Here is a 19,908-nt window from a genome sequence, read left to right as displayed (position 1 = left end):
GTTTCCCTTTGTAACATAGTGACTGTCTGGCTTCCTTTGTAACATGGTGACTCCTCTCCCTGCCCCTGGAATGTGGGGGTGCTGATTTCTTCAGCTAATTTCTATTGGCTACACAAGCTGAGGGTTGCTTTGGGATAGAAAAAGCTTCTCCTTCTCCACTGGCATCACGGGCTGGATTTGGCCCACGGGGATTGCCAGGAAAATTCAGTACATGGCCTGTGGAGTTGTACGAAAATCTGGCCCATGGCCACAGCTCATCGATGGTGCTTGGCATTGGCCTAACTGCTCTCATTGAAGTCACTGGTAGAACTCCCCTTAACTGCAGTGGCCTAGCTAGGGCAAGGCTGGTTGCCTTTGGACCCTGCCCCGCCAAGTTCCTCTGTAATGCTGGAAGCTCTCCAGAGACCCTGGATTTATACTGGTGTACATGGGAGCAGAATCCTTCCATGGTCTTTATGGCCACTGGACTCCCCAACAAGATCTAAGGACCAGACAGTGGCTGTTAGCCCTTGGTCTGAATAGAGGGTGATGTGGATCCACCTCAGGGAGAGAAATCATGCCCTTTCCTTCCTGCCAGCCCGAGTGAAGACTCTGCCATTAGGACCCATGTGGTGGTGGGTACACCAGATCACTCATGGGGAACCGAGGGGCAGGTGGGATAGCCGCAGTCTTGCTGTAGTTGTTGTCTGGAAGCCGGCATTGCCTGAGTGCAGACTGCTCTGTGGCCATAAGGTGGCGCTCACGGCTCATAAGAGTCTGCCAAAAGCGTGCCCTGAACTAGGGTAGAAGCTGCCTGAGCCACTGCTCCCTGACCATATGCCTCCTGCCCCAGAGAGTGCAAGGAGAGTTCAGCTCCTATGGACATTCACTCCTGGCCTCCTTGTGGGGGTGGCCATCCAGGGGCCTGCAGAGCCCAGTGCAATGGCCGATATAGTGAAGTGCAGCTGGGAGCAGGGCAGAGATTCCTCCAGAACACACGGGCACCTCCCTGGATAAAAGGCAAGGGGCATGGCAGAAGATGCATTTCCCTGCAAAGAGGCCTTGGAGGGAGCTCGATCTGATAACAAAGGGAAATGAGTGTTGTATTAGCATACCCCAGCAGCGGCAGAGACCACAGCCCCTTGTGCCAGGTGCTTTGTGGTAAGAGCTGCATGCCGGGAATCACTTGCCAGGCACACCGCAGCCAGCCCGCAGAACCCAAGCACTGTGGTTGAGTGCCATCTACTGGCTCCATATCCACTAACTGCTGGCCTCCATATCCACTCACTAACTAGTGGCAAACACACCTCTCATGTAGGGAGCTCTCCTGTACCGCTGCATGTACACACAGTGAGGGACAGTCCCTGCCACAGAGAGCTCTCCATCAAAATGCACCAGAGGGGCCAGGATCACCCCATTTTACAGATGAGGAAAGGAGGCCAACACATTCTGGAACACATGACAGCCCCTTCTTGCCAGTCAGGCTGCAGCAAGGGCAACCAATGGACAGAGAATTCCTCTGGAGCTCCCTGCTAGCACAGACATCAGTACTGGCTCTGCTCCCTGCCGCTCTGCCTCCCACGGGAGGCGTGGAGCTCTGCAAACTGGGACAGATTTAGGCTGAGGGAGCTGTAACTAGTTCCCTGCCCCCACCCTCCAAGCAGTGCTCTGACACAAAAAAGAATCTGGACCATGGAGTGACTTGGCCCCTGCCTCCAGGTTAGACAGGGAGCCTGAGCAGAGATAGGAGCAGAACCCTGTACCTCTGCCAGGTGTCTTCCCCATAACCCTGGCCTTCAGCTGAGCTCACATCTGCCCTTGGGTTGCCCTATGTGTGTTACTTTCTCCATCTCTGTCTGCTGAGGCAGAACAGCCCTTAATTTGGGGGGCCTTATACATGGTTCACACTGAACAAATACACAATCATGGCAATGACTCAGTATGTGACTGGCTACTAACCAATAATATCGCCACTCATTAATTACTAGTTTCATAAGCAAACTAGGGAAATGTGGTATAGATGAAATTACTATAAGGTGACTGCAAACCTGGTTGAAAGACCAATACTCAAAGAGTGGTTTGCTGTCAAACTGGGAGGGCGTATCTAGTGGGGTCCTGCGAGGATCAGTCCTGGGTCCAGTACTATTCAATATTTTTATTAATGATTTGGAATGAAGAGCATGCCTATAAGATTTTCAGATGACACCAACCTGGGAGGGATTGCAAGCACTTTAGAGGGCAGGTTTAGAGTTCAAAATGATTGTGACTCTGCACCCCATATTCTTCACAGTGATATTATTATGATATGAATATGGCATAATTACGATGTATTTTATGCAAGATAAGTCACGAGAGGTGTCTATGGAATAGTTATGTTTTGCTGAATATGATTATCCTATTTGTATGCATGTATCTTTTTTGTATCTGAAGTTATGAATATTGGCTATGTATCTGTATTTCAATTGTAGTTACACCTGGGTAACGCCTACTAGACAAGATTATTTCAGTTTAGATAGTTCGTGGGGAAGGGCCTATTCAGGGTAAGGGGGCATTAGGAAAAAACAATAGGCCTTAGGAAAAGCTTGTCTCCCACCTGGGGAGACTTGCTGAAAACACCAGACAGCCTCTAAGTAATGGCTGCTATGACTCTACAAGGCTATGTGATGGACTCAATCTTGGGATGTCAATATTTTTCCACAGGCTGGTCTGGGAACCAAGCTTTGGGAATGAAGGGTTCCCACCATATGCAAAAGCTATATAAAGTGGGGAGTGATATCTGGTGTTCACTCCCCACCCAAGAGGACTCCTGGAAACACCTGAGGAACAAACACTGAACTGGGAGAAATGCTGAACCCAGGCTAGAAATCCCTTTAGCCTGTAAATGAAGTACCTGGGGATTACAGGCTGTAAGCAAGTGCAGCTTGCCCCTTAAGAATGTGCAGCCTGCTTGTATCATCTCTTAGGGTGAGAATCTGCTATTCATATCTAATCTATTTAGTATATTAAGCTTAGTTTGTGCTTTTTGTTTATTTGCTAGGTAATCTGCTTTGATCTGTTTGCTATCACTTCTACTCTTAAAATCTGTTGAGTTAATACACTTGTTTTTGCTTTATCTAAACCAGTGAGTTGGAGTGAAGTGTGTGGGAATCATAACTCAAGGGCAAAGTCTGTTGCATATTCCTCTCCACACTGAGGGAGGAGGTGAATTTTATGCCCTTATGCTGTACAGTTCCGTGTGCAACACAAGATGGTATACTTTTGAGTTTATACTCCAGAGGGGGTGCGTGCCTGGGGAATTGGGATTTGCCTTAACTGTAGCCTTCCTATGAATAGGCTGGTCAGAGAGCCTGCATGTAACTGCATCTGGGTATGTCCCTACCTGTATGTATGCTGGTGAAAGTGCAGGCTGGAGGGCTTTTCAGCTTGTCACAGCAATACAGTGTGAAAGGGAGCCCAGGCTGGCAGGTAAGGGGCTTCAGTGGTGCCCCAGTTCCAGGTGGAACCCTGGGGGAAACATGTCAATGACCTTGACGAATTGGAGAATTATTCTAAAATCAAGAAGATGAAATTCAATAAAACAAGTGCAAAGACTTCAATTAGGAAGGAAAAATCAAATACACAAATCACAAAATGGGGAATAACTGGCTAGGCAGTGGCAGTGCTGAAAAGAATCGGGGGGTTATAGTGTATCACCAGTTGTATATTTGCCAACAACGTGATGCAGTTGAAAAAAGGCTAATATCATTCTGGAGTGTCATAGACTCAGACTCTAGGACTGGAAGGGACCTCGAGAGGTCATCAAGTCCAGTCCCCTGCCCTCATGGCAGGACCAAATACTGTCTAGACCATCCCTAATAGACATTTATCTAACCTACTCTTAAATATCTCCAGAGATGGAGATTCCACAACTTCCCTAGGCAATCTATTCCAGTGTTTAACTACCCTGACAGTTAGGAACTTTTTCCTAATGTCCAACCTAAATCTCCCTTGCTGCAGTTTAAGCCCATTGCTTCTTGTTCTATCATCGGAGGCTAAGGTGAACAAGTTTTCTCCCTCCTCCTGATGACACCCTTTTAGATACCTGAAAACTGCTATCATGTCTCCTCTCAGTCTTCTCTTTTCCAAACTAAACAAACCCAATTCCTTCAGCCTTCCTTCATAGGTCATCTTCTCAAGACCTTTAATCATTCTTGTTGCTCTTCTCTGGACCCTGTCTTAATAGGAGTGTTGTATTTAAGACACAGAAGGTAACTGTCCTGCTCTCCTCAGCACTGGTTAGGCCTCAGCTGGAGTACTATGTCCAGCATTGGCCTGTCAGAAGATTGACCATTGGTCTGACCCACTACGGCCGTTCTTATGTTCTTAAGTATCCTTTAGAAAAGATGTGGACAAATGGAAGAAAGTCCAGAGGAGAGCAACAAAAATGATCAAAGGTTTAGAAAGCTGACCTGTGAGGAAAGGTTAAAAATCTTAGCCTTGTTTAGCCTCGAGAGAAGATGACTGAGGAGGGACCTGATAACAGTCTCAAATATTTTAAGGGCCATTATAAAGAAAACAGTGATGAATTGTTCTCCATGTCCACTGAAGGTAGGACAAGAAGTAATGGGCTTAATCTGCAGCAAAGGAGGTTTAGATTAGATATTAGGAAAAACTTTCTAACTATAATGGTAGCTATGCTCTTGGATAGGCTTCCAAGGGAGGTTGTAGAATCCCCATTACTGAAGGTTTTTAGGAACTGGTTAGACGAACACCTGTCCATGGTGGTCTAGGTTTATTTGGGCCAACCTCAGCACAGGGGACTTGATGATGTCTCAGAGTGAAACCAGATATTATAGGGATAATTGAAACATGGGGAATAGTAGTCATGTCTGGAGCACAGGTATTGAAGGGTATGCGCTGCTCGGGAAAGACAGAAATAAAGGTAAAGGTGTTGGAGTAGCACAGTAGATTAATGACGAGGTAGACCGTAAAGAAATTAGGAGTGATTGAATGAATAAAATAGAATCTGTTTTGGGGTTATCCCTAGAGGACACATAGAGCTTGCTTATCATAGAAGCTTCTATAACTTTTTGAAATTTAGGATGGCAACTCGTGTGTGTATGTTTACCTGCTTTACCTTGTAAGTAACTTTCATTTCCTTTTTGCTAATAATAAATCTTTAGATATTTTATTATACAAGCATTGTCTTTGGTGTGAGATCTAAGGTGTAAGTGACTGGTCCTTTGGGACTGGGAGTAACCTGAATATTGCTGTGATTCTTGGTGTAAGGGACCAGCTATCACAAAGGGATGCTCTCCTGAGTGGTGAGATAGATGGGATTAATCGGGGAACTTTCTTTGACTCCATGTTAAGGCCATTATAGTGCCAGAGGAGTTTACACTTAATGATTGGTTGATGAAATCTAAGTACAGAACTCACAACCAGTTTGGGGTTTGTGCCCTTGTTCTTAATGTTCTGGACAACAGCAGGACAACTTGACACAGATAAAAATAGGGCTGTAACTCAGGGGTTCTCAAAGTGGGAGTTGGGACCCCTCAGGGGGTCGCAAGATTATTACACAGGGAGTCGCGAGCTGTCAGCCTCCACCCCTACCCTGCTTTGCCTCCAGCATTTATAATGGTGTTAAATATATACAAAAAAAATGTTTTTAATTTATAAGGGGGAATCGCACTCAGAGGCTTGCTGTGTGCAAGTGGTCGCCAGTACTAAAGTTTGAGAAGCACTGTGTAACTAGAGTCCTTGATTTCAAAAGGTCAAACTTTGAACAAATTAAGGGAAGTAGTCAGGGAAGCGGACGGATGAACCCGAGGATCTGAATGTGGAGGAGGCCTGGAATTACTTTTAGTCAAAGTTGCAGAAATTATCTGAAGTCTGCATCTCAAGCAAGGGGAAACATGTGTAAGGAAGGGCTGCAGACCAAGTAGGACGAACAAGCATCTCAAACAGGTGATTAAGAGAAAGCAGAAAGCCTACAAGGAATGGAAGGTGGGAGGGATCATCAAGGACAGCGACCTCTTGGGGGTCAGAAAGTGTAGGGGGAAGTGAGAACTGCTGAAAGCCAAGCAGAACTGGACCTTGCAAAAGAAATTAAAGCCACCAGTAAAAGGTTCTTTAGCGATCTAAATAAAATGAAAACAAGGAAAGCAGAAGTGAGACCTCTAGGCACTGCAGATGGAGTGGAGATTAAAGATTATGGCCCGTTGCCTAAACGAATACTTAACCTCAGTTTTGAATAAGGGTAATGAGGAGCTTAGGGGCAGTGGCGCTAATGGGAGCCAGATATGGAAGTAGAAATTACAATGTGCAAGGTGGAAGCCAAACTCAAACAGCTTAATGGACCAAATCAGGGAGCCTAGATAATCTCCATCCAAGAATATTAAAAGAATTGGCACATGAAATCGCAAACCCAATAGCAAAGATTTTTAATGAATCCATAAACTCAGGTTGTACCCTATGACTGGAGAATTGCAATTATAGTATCCTATATTTAAGAAAGAAAAAAGTGATCTAAGAAACTACAGGGTCATCAGTTTGGCTCTCTTGTATGTAAGATCTTAGAACAAATTTTGAAAGAGGAAGTAGTTAAGGACATAGAGGTCAATGGTAATTGGGATAAGATACCACATGGTTTGTGCCAGACCAACCTGATCTCTTTCTTTGAGAAGAGAACTGATTTACTAGACAAAGGAAATGCAATAGATCTAATCTACCTGGAAAATTATTAGTTTAATTGGAGAAGATCAGGATTAATATGAGAGTTGAAAGGTGGGTAAAGAACTGATTCAAGGGGAGACTACAGCCTGAAAGATGAATTGTCAGGCTAGAGAGGTTACTAGGGGAGTTCTTCAGGGATCAGTCTCGAGACCAGTCTTATTTGGCATTTCATTAGTGACCTTGGCACAAAAAGTATGAGTGTGCTAATAAAATAAGTGATGACACAAAGCTGGGAGGTATTGCCAATATGGAGGAGGACCGGAATATCATACAAGAAGATCTGGATGACGTTGTAAACTGGAGTAATAGAAAGGGGATGAAATTTAATAGTGCAAAATGCAAGGTCATACATTTAAGGACTAACAAGAATTTTTGCTATAAGCTGGGGATTTATCAGTTGGAAGTAAGAAAGGAGGAGAAAGGCCTGGGTATATTGGTTGTCACAGGGATGACTAGGAGCCATCAATGTGATGTGACTATGAAAAAGGCTAATGTAATCCTCATATGCATTAGACAAGGTAGTTCCAGATGGGACAGGGAAGTTGCATTACCATTGTACAGGGTACTGGTGAGACCTCATCTGGAATACTGTGAGCAATTCTGGTCTCCCATGTATAAGAAAGATGAATTCAAACTGGAACAGGTACAGAGAAAGGCTACTAGAATGCTCAGAAGAATGGTGAGCCTACTGTGGCAAATTGCCAGTACTGTTATGCTGGGTCTCATGCTTTCTCTTCTTTGGGGAAGGTTCAGGGAACCATTGCTTGCCTCTGAATCAGTATTTTAATTACCCCACTAGTGTCCTTGAGGAGGGGAGTGGAGAGGGAGGGACCTGGGCCCGCCTTCTTCTCCAGGTCCCAATCCAGGGCCCTGAGGTTAGTGGTGAACCACTTGAACTGACAGTTCCTTCCCCTGGGCTACTTCCCGCTCCTGCCCTTCAGCTTGTGGAGGGGCTTCTTGTCCTCCTTCTACACAAGCCAGGTGCCCCTTACCTAGGGTCTTGGACTTCTTAGCCCACCACAGCACTCCTCCAAACTTTCCTTTTGTCTCTCTACAAAACTGTTCCCTTCTCCAACTCCTTCAAACTGCTCTCTGCTCCAACCAAACCTTCCTGCTCTAACTCCCACACTGTCTGGCTGAAGCAGGGGGGTTTTTATCACATGACTGACTGCTGGTGCTCTAATTGGCTTCAGGTGCTCTAATTAATCTATAGCAAACCTTCCTACCCTTGCAGGGAATAAGGCTTCCTGCTAACACTCTCCTGCTGCCCTCTGGCCATGCAGTATCACACTACCTTCTGAGAGGAGACTTAAGGAGCTTGACTCGTTTAGCCTAACAAAACAAAAGCTGAGGGGAGATAGGATTGTGCTCTATAAATACATCAGATGGATAAACACCAGGGAGGGAGAGGAGCTATTTAAGTTAAGTGCTAATGTTGGCACAAGAATAAATGGATATAAACTGGCCATCAGTAAGTTTAGGCTTGAAATTAGATGAAGGTTTCTAACCATCAGAGGAATGAAATTCTGGGACAGTCTTCCAGGGGCACTGGGGGCAAAAAACCCTAACCTGTTTCAAGACTGAGCTTGATAAGTTTACAAAGGGAATGGTATGACGAGGTTACCTACAATGGCATATGGCCCATCTGCGACTGTGATTATCAAATATCTCCTAGAGTAGGAGATGGAACATTAGCTGGGGAGAGTTCTGAGTTCCTACAGAGAATTCTTTTCCAGGTATCTGTCTGGTGGGTCTTGCCCACATGCTCATTATCTAACCGATCACCAGATTTGGGGTTGGGAAGGAATTTTCTCCCAGGTCAGACTGGCAGAGACCCTGGGGGTTTTCACCTTCCTCTGCAGCATGGGGCCTGGGTCATTTGCTGGTTTGAACTAGAGTAAATGGTGGATTCTTTGTAACTAGAAGTCTTTAAATCAATATTTGAGAATGTCAGTAACTCAGCCAGAGGTTCAGGGTCTATTACAGGAGTAGATGGGTGAGATTCTGAGGCCTGCGATGTGCAGCGGATCAGACTAGATAATCATGATGGTCCCTTCTGGCCTTAAAGTCTATGAGCCTGTGAGTCCCTTCCAGCCCTACCAGTCTATGATTCTATGACTGCCCCAAATGTGATGTGCTGATCACCATCAGCTCCAGCCTCCGCTACTCCTGTGACACCCACTGCCCTGAGAAATGCTGCTGAAATCTCCAGAGAAGGTGGCAGCCAGGGATTTCCATGTAACCAGTGACCTTTGAGCCCAATTTATAGAGGTGCTCCCTCACCGGCAGGGCTCTGTGCGGGGGTTACACTGCAGGCCACACAGATGATCCTAGCAGCCCCTCAAGCTCCAGAGATGATTGAGCCTGGATCTGGGAGGCCTTAAAGGGGCCTGATTTCAGATAGTGCTGAACACTATCCCAGAACATATGCCCCTGGCAAGGTGTGTGGAGCCAGGCCCCCAAATCAGCTGTCACATTTGAGCATCTTGACCCATCACTGTCTGGGTGTAATGCCAGGTGTGAACCTGGCATGGTGGAGACAGGATTGAGTCTGACCTAGAGGACCACAGGAAAGGCTCCCCGTGAGTCTGGTTCTAGCCAAAGGTCTGAGAGACTCAGGAGGCAGTGGCCAGGCAGTGTGCCATGGGGCTGAGTCTGGTACCAGCCGGAGGAGCCAGGGAAGGCTCCTCAGCCTAGCAGAGAAGGTGTCTTGTGCTGAGAGGGGGCCATACATGTTGGGGACACTGGAACCAGGTACCACACTGGGGCCGGGGGGGGGGGATGTGAGGGGGTGGGCTTCATCCCTGGAGGTAGGTAGGTGGGGAGTTGAGCTGCACATAGCCTCATCCGCATGTTATCCTGTTCCCATCCCCCACCTCGATCTCCCCCCATTTCCCTACACTAGCTTCTTAAAAGGCCAGTTCCATTTATGAGAGAGAGATCCCAAAAGCCCAGGTTTTTTATTTTTGAAAGGCTTTGGGGTGTTTGAAACTGGGCCTCTCCTGCATCGGTCCCCTTTCCCGAATCAGGGGCTGATACGGTGACCAGACAGCAAGTGTGAAAAATCAGGATGGGGGTGGGGGGTAATAGGCTTCTACATAAGAAAAAGCCTCAAATATCAGGACTGTCCCTATAAAATCGGGACATCTGGTCACCCTAGGGGCTGAGCCCAGATGCAATTCCCTCTTGTCCCCAAGGTGTTGCCACTCTCCTCAGTCAGGGATGGCTGAGGCCTGGCTGATAGGATGCACTGGGACTCCAGTCTCCCTGCAAGGGGCCACGCCTGCGCAGGGCAGCACAGCAGCTGCAGGATTATCCTGTAGTGAAGCCAGCTCCTGACTTGTCCACCAGCAAACACTGGCCAGAGCAGAGGGGGTTTCTGTTGGACTTTGCTCACTCTGGGGCAGGGATGGTCCATATCAGGGGTCGGCAACCTTTCAGAAGTGGTGTGCCAAGTCTTCATTTATTCTCTTTAATTTAAGGTTTCACGTGCCAGTAATACATTTTAACATTTTTAGAAGGTCTCTTTCTATAAGTCTATAATATGTAACTAAACTATTGTTGTATGTAAAGTAAATAAGGTTTTTAAAATGTTTAAGAAGCTTCATTTAAAATTAAATTAGAATGCAGAATCCCCCAGACCGTGGCCAGGACCCAGGTGGCCAGGACCCAACGTGAGTGCCACTGAAAATCAGCTCCCGTGCCGCCTTTGGCATGCGTGCCATAGGTTACCTACTTCTGGTCCATATACATCCTCTTCATGCCTCCATTACCTCTGCATCCCCGGCCCAGAGGGTCTTCCCTCCGGATTTGGAGGCCACTGGGAGCGTCTCCCACCACTCCTCCTCTCTGGGTGCTGTGAGACCCTTCAAGCCTGAGTGGGCCCTGCACCAAACCCTCCCCACAGCTCAGGGCTCTGAGCTGGCTGAACTGCCTGCGGCCTGCCCCTAGAGTCTGGCCCAGAGGCAGCACTTCCCAGAGGCCAGGCTGGGGAGGAGACAGGAGCAGTTCTGCATCACAGCTCAGCTGTTCATCCCAACCACCTGCTCCCTGGAGGGACCCTGTGAGCTCCCCAGTGAGCCCCTGTGCTCCCCATCCACTGCTCGGAGCAGGGCTGCTCCTAGCTCATGCTGTTTTCTTGCAGGGAGGTAGCAGCCTGCTACCCACCCAGGTCCCAGGGAAGTGCCCCCTCCATGTGGAAAAGAGTGGATTGGGGGGGGAGGGGAGGGCAAATTGGTTTGGTTTGAACCAAATTTGAAAATTCTGGAAAGTTAAAAAGTCCATTTGGGGTTTTGTTCAGGGGTGAAAGTAACTTAAAGGACTTACCAGTACGTAAGAGTCCTGATCAGGGGCGGGGCCTCAATGGGAAGAGGCAGGGCCTGTCAAGATTTAAAGGCTGTGGCTGGGAGCCATAGGGCCTTTAAATCACCCCAGAGCTACCAGCTGCAAAGGCAGCTGGGAGACCCGGGGCTAAGGGGCAAATTAAAGGGGCCAGGGCTCCGGCCACTGCAGGGAGCCCCCGGGCCCTTTAAATCTCTGCCGGAGCCAGACTGCCGGGGCTTTAAAGGGCTCTGCAGTTGAAGCTAGTCCACTGTGTATAAATAATTCAATAATCCTTGAGCCAAAGAATGACTCTGTACCCAGGGCTTGGGGTTCTCACCTAGGATGTGGGGGATCCAGTTTAAATCACTGCTTCAATGACTAGCTAATTATTTACAAAGCACAGAACCATTTCACCCCTAGAGGGGTTCCCTTCCCTTCTCACATCCTTTAGCCAGGTGGTTAGGGCCCTCATCTGCACTGTGGGGCACACATTCAAACCCCTTTTCCCCAATCAGACAAGGGGGGAATTGAACCTTGGTCTTCTACATAAGTCACTTAACCACAGGGCTAAAGCTCACAAGAGACACAGAGTTTCCTTCAGCTCCTTTGTGGATGGTGCATCAGTCCCTTCCCCCCAAACTGAGTGAACTATTCACAGAAAAAAATCCCCCAGCTTTATCGCCATGGTGCTTGGCCGCTGTGGCAGACTCACAGCCCTGGGAAGCAAGGGGACTGGTGGGATGCTGTTATTTTCCAAATTTGTTCACAGGTCCTGGGAAGTGAACAGAACTTGCCCCCGTCTTCTGACCCCCTGTGTGCCCACACCCAGATCTGACTGCTCTCCTCTCACTTTCCCGGCAGTGCAGGTCAGGGAGGGGTAAACTCTGGGTGTATCAATGGAGCAGCACAAACTGGCTGAGTGTCCCCTCCCACTGCCTTTGGGAAGGCAAGTTATCCCTACCCTCGTGTGGTAACATGGAGATGCTTTGTCACATCTTAACTCCAGAGGGTACAGCCACTCTTCACTAGAGTGTCTGGCTTGCTGTGTTAAATCACGAACTATAACCACATCCCAAGCGGACGTCATGGAGTCTCTAGTTCAGAGGGTCGTGAGGTTATTACATGGAGGGGTCGTGAGCTGTCAACCTCCACTCCAAACCCCGCTTGCCTCCAGCATTTACAATAGTGTTAAATATGTAAAAAAGTGCGTTTAATTTATTAGAGGGGTCACACTCAGAGGCTTACTACGTGAAAGGGGTCACCAGTAAAAAAGTTTGAGATCTGCTGCTCTAATCCTTCTTGCTTTTCAGCTGAAAGTCCACCTGGTCTGGGCTGATTGGTCAGCTGGTTAATGGTCATTTGATTAGCTGATCAAACACAGTTTCACTCACACCCATTTTCTGGACAATTTCAACCCAATATGTGGCTTTCACTAGACCTGACCTCACTGCTGGGCACAGCCCAGAGCAGGGCTCACCTACATCTTCATGGGGTGGATCTTGAACTGGGGACCCCTCATAGTGCATAGGCATGAAGACGCCTTCCTCTGCTGTGCCAACTGCGCCTCGCTATGCTATGGCCCCCTCGCAGACCATTGACCCCTCCTGTGCCTGCCACTCCATGCTGTGTCCCTGGCACCCACAAAGACTCCAATCCCATCCTGTGTCAGTCCCTCCCTGCTGTGCCTCTGGCACCCACACCGACCCCAATCCCGTCCTGTGCCACTCCCTCCCTGCTGTGCCTGTGGCACACACACAAACCCCAGTCACGTCCTGTGCCCACGCCATGATACATACGTTTACCTTAACCTCTGCTATGCCAGCCCCTCCCCACTGCACCCACAATAATACACTGGCCCTAACCCCTGCTATGCCAGCCACTTCCCACTGTAACCAAAATACCCACACTGACCTTAACCACTGCCATGCCAGCCCCTTCCCATTGTACTCAGGATACCTACACTGACCCTTAACCCTTCCTGTGCCAGCCCCTTGCTGCTGTATCCACAATACCTACAGTGACCTTAACCCCTGCTGTGCCAGCACCTTCCCACTGCACCCACAATACCTACACTGTCCCTTAACCTCTGCTGTGCCAGCCCCTGCCCACTGCACCCCAATACCACAGTGACCCTTAAAAAGGCAGTCAGCTGAGTGGCAAACAGCGGAGAGGCTAACAGAGGGAGTTTGACTGAGATCTGTTCAAGAGGACGTACGCTAAGTGCTGCTTTAGGGGGCTGTGTTGGTGAGTTTCTGAGTGTCTGTTGCAGGGACAGTTTGTCAGTTTGACCTTGTGCGTGATTGTTTGAAAAGTGTGAATTGGGAGTTCCTTGTTCCAGGTGGGCCTTGAGTGGGCCTGACTGTTATAAAAAGACAGTCAGCTGAGCGGCGAACAGGGCGAGTTTGATGGGAAGTTCGCCTGGGGAGAGCCAACTGAGGTTTTCCTCTTGCAGGCTTCTCTGAATAGTTACTGGAGCAGCCGAGGAAGCTCTTAGAAGGATGGTAATATGGATGGTGAGTGTTCAGCTGTTGTGATCTCCACAGGTTGTGCCAAGTTTGTCTTTCTTCCACAGGACAGAAGTGACTTTATCTGTACAAAGTGCAAGCTGGTCTCCATATTGGAAGGGAAGGTTCAAGGTCTGGAGAAACAAGTATCGACCTGTGTTGCATAAAAGAATATTAAGATTTCCTGGACAGACGTCAGGATATGCTTCTACAGGCACAACATTCTGAAGAATCAGAGCAGGCTGCGCCATGGGGACAGAAGGACAGTGAAGAAATTTGGCAGCATGTGACCTCCAGAAAAAGAAAGAGAAGCAATGCAGATACAGATGAGCAACCGTTTTCATGTTCGCTCCACAGGTACTAATGCGGAGAGTGGACTAGATGCTACAGGGAAACAGGGAAGGGAGCAGAAGGAGACTCCACTGATTGGAAGGCATAAGATGGACAGTCCTAGCGATGGGGGTTCCATGACCACCGCTCCCAAGAGAAGGAGGCTGGTGGTGGTGGTTAGGGACTCCCTCCTCGGAGGGACTGACTCATCTATCTCCTGTCCCGACCAGGAAAACCGAGAAATGTGCTGCTTGCCAGGAGCTAGGATTCACGATATGATGGAGAGACTGCCGAGACTCATCAAACCCTCCGATCGCTACCCCTTCCTCCTTCTTCACGTGGGCACCAATGATTCTGCCAAGAATGACCTAGAGCGGATCACTGCAGACTACATGGCTTTGGGAAGAAGGATAAAGGAGTTTGAGGTGCAAGGATTGTTCTCATCCATCCTCCCTGTGCAAGGAAAAGGCCTGGGTAGGGAGTGTCGAACTGTGGAAGTCAACGAATGGCTACGCAGGTGATATTGGAGAGAAGGCTATGGATTCTTCAACCATGGGATGGTGTTCCAAGAAGGAGGAGTGCTAGGCAGAGACAAGCTCCACCTAACGAAGAGAGGGAAGAGCATCTTTGCAAGCAGGCTGGCTAATCTAGTGAGGAGGGCTTTAAACTAGGTTCACCGGGGGAAGGAAAGCAAAGCCCTGAGATAAGTGGGGAAATGGGATACCAGAAGGAAGCAAGAGCAGGAGAGTGCAAGAGGGGAGGACTCCTGTCTCAGACTGAGAAAGCGGGACAATCAGCAAGTTATCTTGAGTACCTATACACAAATGCAAGAAGCATGGGAAACAAGCACGGAGAACTGGAAGTCCTGGCACAGTCAAGGAATTAGGATGTGATTGGAATAACAGAGACTTGGTGGGATAACTCACATGACTGGAGTACTGTCATGGATAGATATAAACTGTTCAGGAAGGACAGGCAGGGCAGAAGAGGTGTGGGAGTTGCATTGTATGTAAGAGAGCAGTATGACTGCTCAGAGCTCCGGTATAAAACTGCAGAAACACCTGAGAGTCTCTGGAGTAAGTTTAGAAGTGTGAGCAACAAGGGTGATGTCGTGGTGGGAGTCTGCTATAGACCACCAGACCAGGGGGATGAGGTGGATGAGGCTTTCTTCCAGCAACTAACAGAAGTTAATGGATCACAGGCCCTGGTTCTCATGGGGGACTTCAATCACCCTGCTATCTGCTGGGGAGAGCAATACAGCGGTGCACAGACAATCCAGGAAGTTTTTGGAAAGTGTAAGGGACAATCTCCTGGTGCAAGTGCTCGAGGAACCAGCTAGGGGCAAAGCTCTTCTTGACCTGCTGCTCACAAATGGAAGAATTAGTAGGGGAAGCAAAAGTGGATGGGAACCTGGAAGGCAGTGACCATGAGATGGTCGAGTTCAGGATCCTGACACAAGGAAGAAAGGAGAGCAGCAGAATATGGATCCTGGACTTTAGAAAAGCAGACTTTGACTCCCTCAGGGAACTGATGGGAAGGATCCCCTGGGAGAATAACATGAGAGGGAAAGAAGTCCAGGGAATTTCACTGTATTTTAAAGAATCTTTATTGAAGATGCAGGAACAAACCATCCCGATGCATAGAAAGAATAGTAAATATGGCAGGCGAACAGCTTGGCTTAATAGTGAAAACCTTGCTGATCTTAAACACAAAAAAGAAGCTTACAAGAAGTGGACGATTGGACAAATGATCAGGGAGAAGTATAAAAATATTGCTCAGGCATGCAGGAGTGAAATCAGGAAATCCAAATCACACTTGGAGTTGCAGATAGCAAGAGATGTTAAGAGTAACAAGAAGGGTTTCTTCAAGTATGTTAGCAACAACAGGAAAGTGAAGGAAATGAGGGAGGCAATCTAGTGACAGAGGATGTGGAAAAAGCTAATGTACTCAATGCTTTTTTTGCCTCCGTCTTCACAAACAAGGTCAGCTCCCAGGCTGCTGCACTGGGTAACACAGTTGGGGAGGAGGTGACCGGCCCTCTGTAGAGAAAGAAGTGATTCGGGACTATTTAGAAAAGCTGAATGAACACAAGTCCATGGGACCGGATGTGCTGCATCTGAGGGTGCTAAAGGAGTTGGAGGATGTGATTGCAGAGCCGTTGGCCATTATCTTTGAAAACTCATGATGATCAGGGGAGGTCCCAGATGACTGGAAAAAGGCTACTGTAGTGTCCATCTTTTAAAATGAGAAGAAGGAGGATCTGGGGAACTACAGGCCAGTCAGCCTCACCTCAGTCCCTGGAAAAATTATGGAGCAGGTCCTCAAGGAATCAATTCTGAAGCACTTAGAGGAGAGGAAAGTGATCAGGAACAGACAGCATGGATTCACCAAGGGCAAGTCATGCCTGACTAATCCAATTGCCTTCTATGACAAAATAACTGGCTCTGTGGATGAGGGGAATGCAGTGGACTTGTTATTGCTTGACTTTAGCAAAGCTTTTGATACAATCTCCCACAGTATTCTTGCCAGCAAGTTAAAGAAGTATGGGCTGGATGAATGGACTGTAAGGTGGCCAGAAAGCTGGCTAGATCATCAGACTCAACGGGTAGTGATCAATGACACCATGTCTAGTTGGCAGTCGGTATCAAGCGGAGTGCCCCAGGGGTCAGTCCTAGGGCTGGTTTTGTTCAATATCTTCATTAATGATCAGGAGGATGGCATGGACTGCACCCTCAGCAAGTTTGCAGATGACACTAAAGTGGGAGGAGTGATAGATACGCTGGAGGGTAGGGATAGGATACAGAGGGACCTAGACAAATTAGAGGATTGGCCAAAAGAAATCTGAGGAAGTTCAACAAGGATAAGTGCAGAGTCCTGCACTTAGGAAGGAAGAATTCCATGTACTGCTACAGACTAGGGACAGAATGGGTAGGCAGCAGTTCTGCAGAAAAGGACCTAGGGGTTACAGTGGATGAGAAGCTGGATATGAGTCGACAGTGTGCCCTTGATGCCAAGAAGGCTAACGGCATTTTGGGCTGTATAAGTAGGGGCACTGCCAGCAGATCGAAGGACATGATCATTCCCTTCTATTCTGCATTGGTGAGGCCTCATCTGGAGTACTGTGTCCAGTTTTGGGCCCTACACTACAAGAAGGATGTGGAAAAATTGTAAAGAGTCCTGTAGAGGGCAACAAAAATGATTAGCGGGCTGGAGCACAGACCTTATGAGGAGAGGCTGAGGGAACTGGGATTGTTTAGTCTGCAGAAGAGAAGAATGAGGGGGGATTTGATAGCTGCTTTCAACTACCTGAAAAGGGGTTCCAAAGAGGATGGATCTTGACTCTTCTCTGTGGTACCAGATGACAGAAAGGGAGTAATTGACTCAAGTTGCAGTGGGGGAGGTTCAGGTTGGATACTAGGAAAAACTTTTTCACTAGGAGGGTGGTGAAGCACTGGAATGGGTTACCTAGGGAGGTGGTGGAATCTCCTTCCTTAGAGGTTTTTAAGGTCAGGCTTGACAAAGCCCAGGCTGGGATGATTTAGATGGGGATTGATCCTGCTTTGAGCAGGGGTTGGACTAGATACCTCCTGATGTCCCTTCCAACCCTGATATTCCCTGATTCTATGATACCCACACTGAACTTAACCCCTGCTGTGCCAGCCCCTTTCCGCTGTACCCGCGATACCCACACTGACCCTTAACCCCTGCTTTGCCAGCCCCTGTCCACTGCACCCACAATCCTTTCACTGACGTTAACCCCTGCTGTGACAGCCTGTTCCTTCTGTTCCCACGATACCCACACTGACCTTAACCTCTGTTGTGCCACCCCCTTCCCACTGCACCCACAATATCTACACTTACCTTAACCCCTTCTGAGCCAGTCCCTTCCCACTGCACCCACAATACTTACAGTGACCCTTAATCTTTGCTGTGCCCGCTGCTCTCCGCTGCGCCTGTGTCGGGTTCGGTCACAGAGACCCCCTTGGGACTGTGAAATAACTTCCTGGAATTACCTCTGAACCCATTTTTTCCTGCCAGCTTGGGACTCCAGAACCTTGTCTTGTTGAGCCAGACACGCTAGCCTGCTGCAACACAGACCTAGGTCTGGTCCACGTGCCCAAAGCTGCAGATTTTAACCAAAAATTGCTCAGCAGGTCTCCTGCCTACAGCACCCAGACACCCAGCTCCCAGTTGGATCCAAACCACAAATAAATTCATTTTATTCTGTATAAAGCTTATAGAGGATAAACTCATAAAATGTCCACCCTCTATAACACTGATAGAGAGATATGCACAGCTCCCCCAGATATTACTCTGGGTTTATTAATAAATAACAGTGATTTTAGTAAGTATAAAAAGTAGGATTTAAGTGGTTCCAAGTAACACCAGACAGAAGAAAGTAAGTCACCACACAAAAACTCGCAAGTCTAAGCCTAATACATTAAGAAACTGAATACAGGTAAATCTTCCCCTTAGAGATGTTCCAACAAGCTCCTTTCACAGACTAGACTCCTTCTTAGTCTGGGCCCAATCCTTTCCCCTGATACAGTCCTTGTTAGTTCCAGCTCAGGTGGCAACTAGGGGTTTTTCATGACTGGCAGCCCCCTGTCTTCTTTGGCTCAAGGGGGGAAGCTTTTGTCTCTCTGGGTCCCCACCCCTCCTTCTAAATGGAAAAGTACCAGGTTTAAGATGGATTTCAGCATCATGTGACATGGTCACATGTCCTGTGAGACCCCTCAGCCTCCATTCTTCCTAGGCTGGCTTACAAAACACAGGAAGGGTTGCAAGTAAACAGAGCCATTTACAACTGTGACATTCTCCTCCGGTGTTGTTTGGACCAGGGATCTGCTAGGTCACTCCAATCCTTGACTCTGGGAGCCAGCCTTACCCTGCTCTGCTGTGAGAACCCCCACTCCTGGGCTATCCGTCTTGCAGTGTCCAGTTATGCTTGCTGGATGCTACAACCTGATATAAGTTCATCAGTTTAACAAAGAAATTGATATGTACTGGGCTTGTTCTCCCAAGGGGATTCTCTGACACACTGCAAACCAAACACATTGCTTCAGGTAGAATAAACAAACAGATTTATTAAGATTTAAGTGATTATAAGTCAAAGGACAACAAGTCAGATTTGGTCAAGTGAAAAAAAAGCAAAATGCATTCTAAGCTGATCTTAACACTTGCAATGTCCTTACAAACTTAGATGCTTCTCACCACAGACTGGCTCTTCAGCCAGGCTGTCCCCTTTGATCAGTGATTCAGTCGCTTGGAGGTGGTGGTGTCTGTAGATGTAGGTAGAGAAGAGAGAGCATGGCAAAATGTCTCTCTCTTTTATCCTGTCCTTTCTTTCCCCTTGCTTTGCCCCCTCCACTTCAGAGTCAGGTGAGCATTACCTCATCGCAGTCCCAACTGACCAAAGGAAGGGGGAGAATCCCTCAAGAGTCTAACAGATTCTTTTGTTGCTGCCTAAGCCAGTGTCCATTGTCCCTGTGAGGCTGGGCTGGGTTTGTCCCATCCATGCCCTGATCAGGGCCAGCTCCAGGGTTTTTGCTGCTCCAAGCAGCAAAAAAAAGCAAAAAAAGAAAAAAAAGCCACAATCGCGATCTGCAGGAGCTCTACCGCCGCCACTTCAATCTTTGGCGGCAGGTCCTTCACTCTGAGAGGGAGAGAGGGACTCGCTGCCGAATTGCTGCCGAAGAGCCAGACGTGCTGCCCCTTCCCCGTGGCCACCCCAAGCACCTGCTTGCTGAGCTGGTGCCTGGAGCCAGACCAGGCCCTGATGACGGGTGAACTGCCTCTCTGTTCTTGCAGAGTTTTGCCTGAGCTTGCTTTAAGCCATGAGGATACATTTTCAGCCTCATAACTACATACATGAAATTGTAACCTATAAGATTACTGCAATAATTACTGTAACAACCATGCTCAGTGCATTATGAGCCTTCTGAAGGCACTCAACATGACAAACTTTGCAGTGGATACCACACAATTATTTTATAAAGATGAACATGGGGGTGTAGGGTGTTCCCCTGAGGTAGAGAGTGTCACAACAGCCAATTGT

This window comes from Gopherus flavomarginatus, chromosome 16, assembly GCF_025201925.1.
Source record: "Gopherus flavomarginatus isolate rGopFla2 chromosome 16, rGopFla2.mat.asm, whole genome shotgun sequence".
Lineage (NCBI taxonomy): Eukaryota > Metazoa > Chordata > Testudines > Testudinidae > Gopherus > Gopherus flavomarginatus.
Note: the sequence above shows the minus strand (reverse complement) of the source record.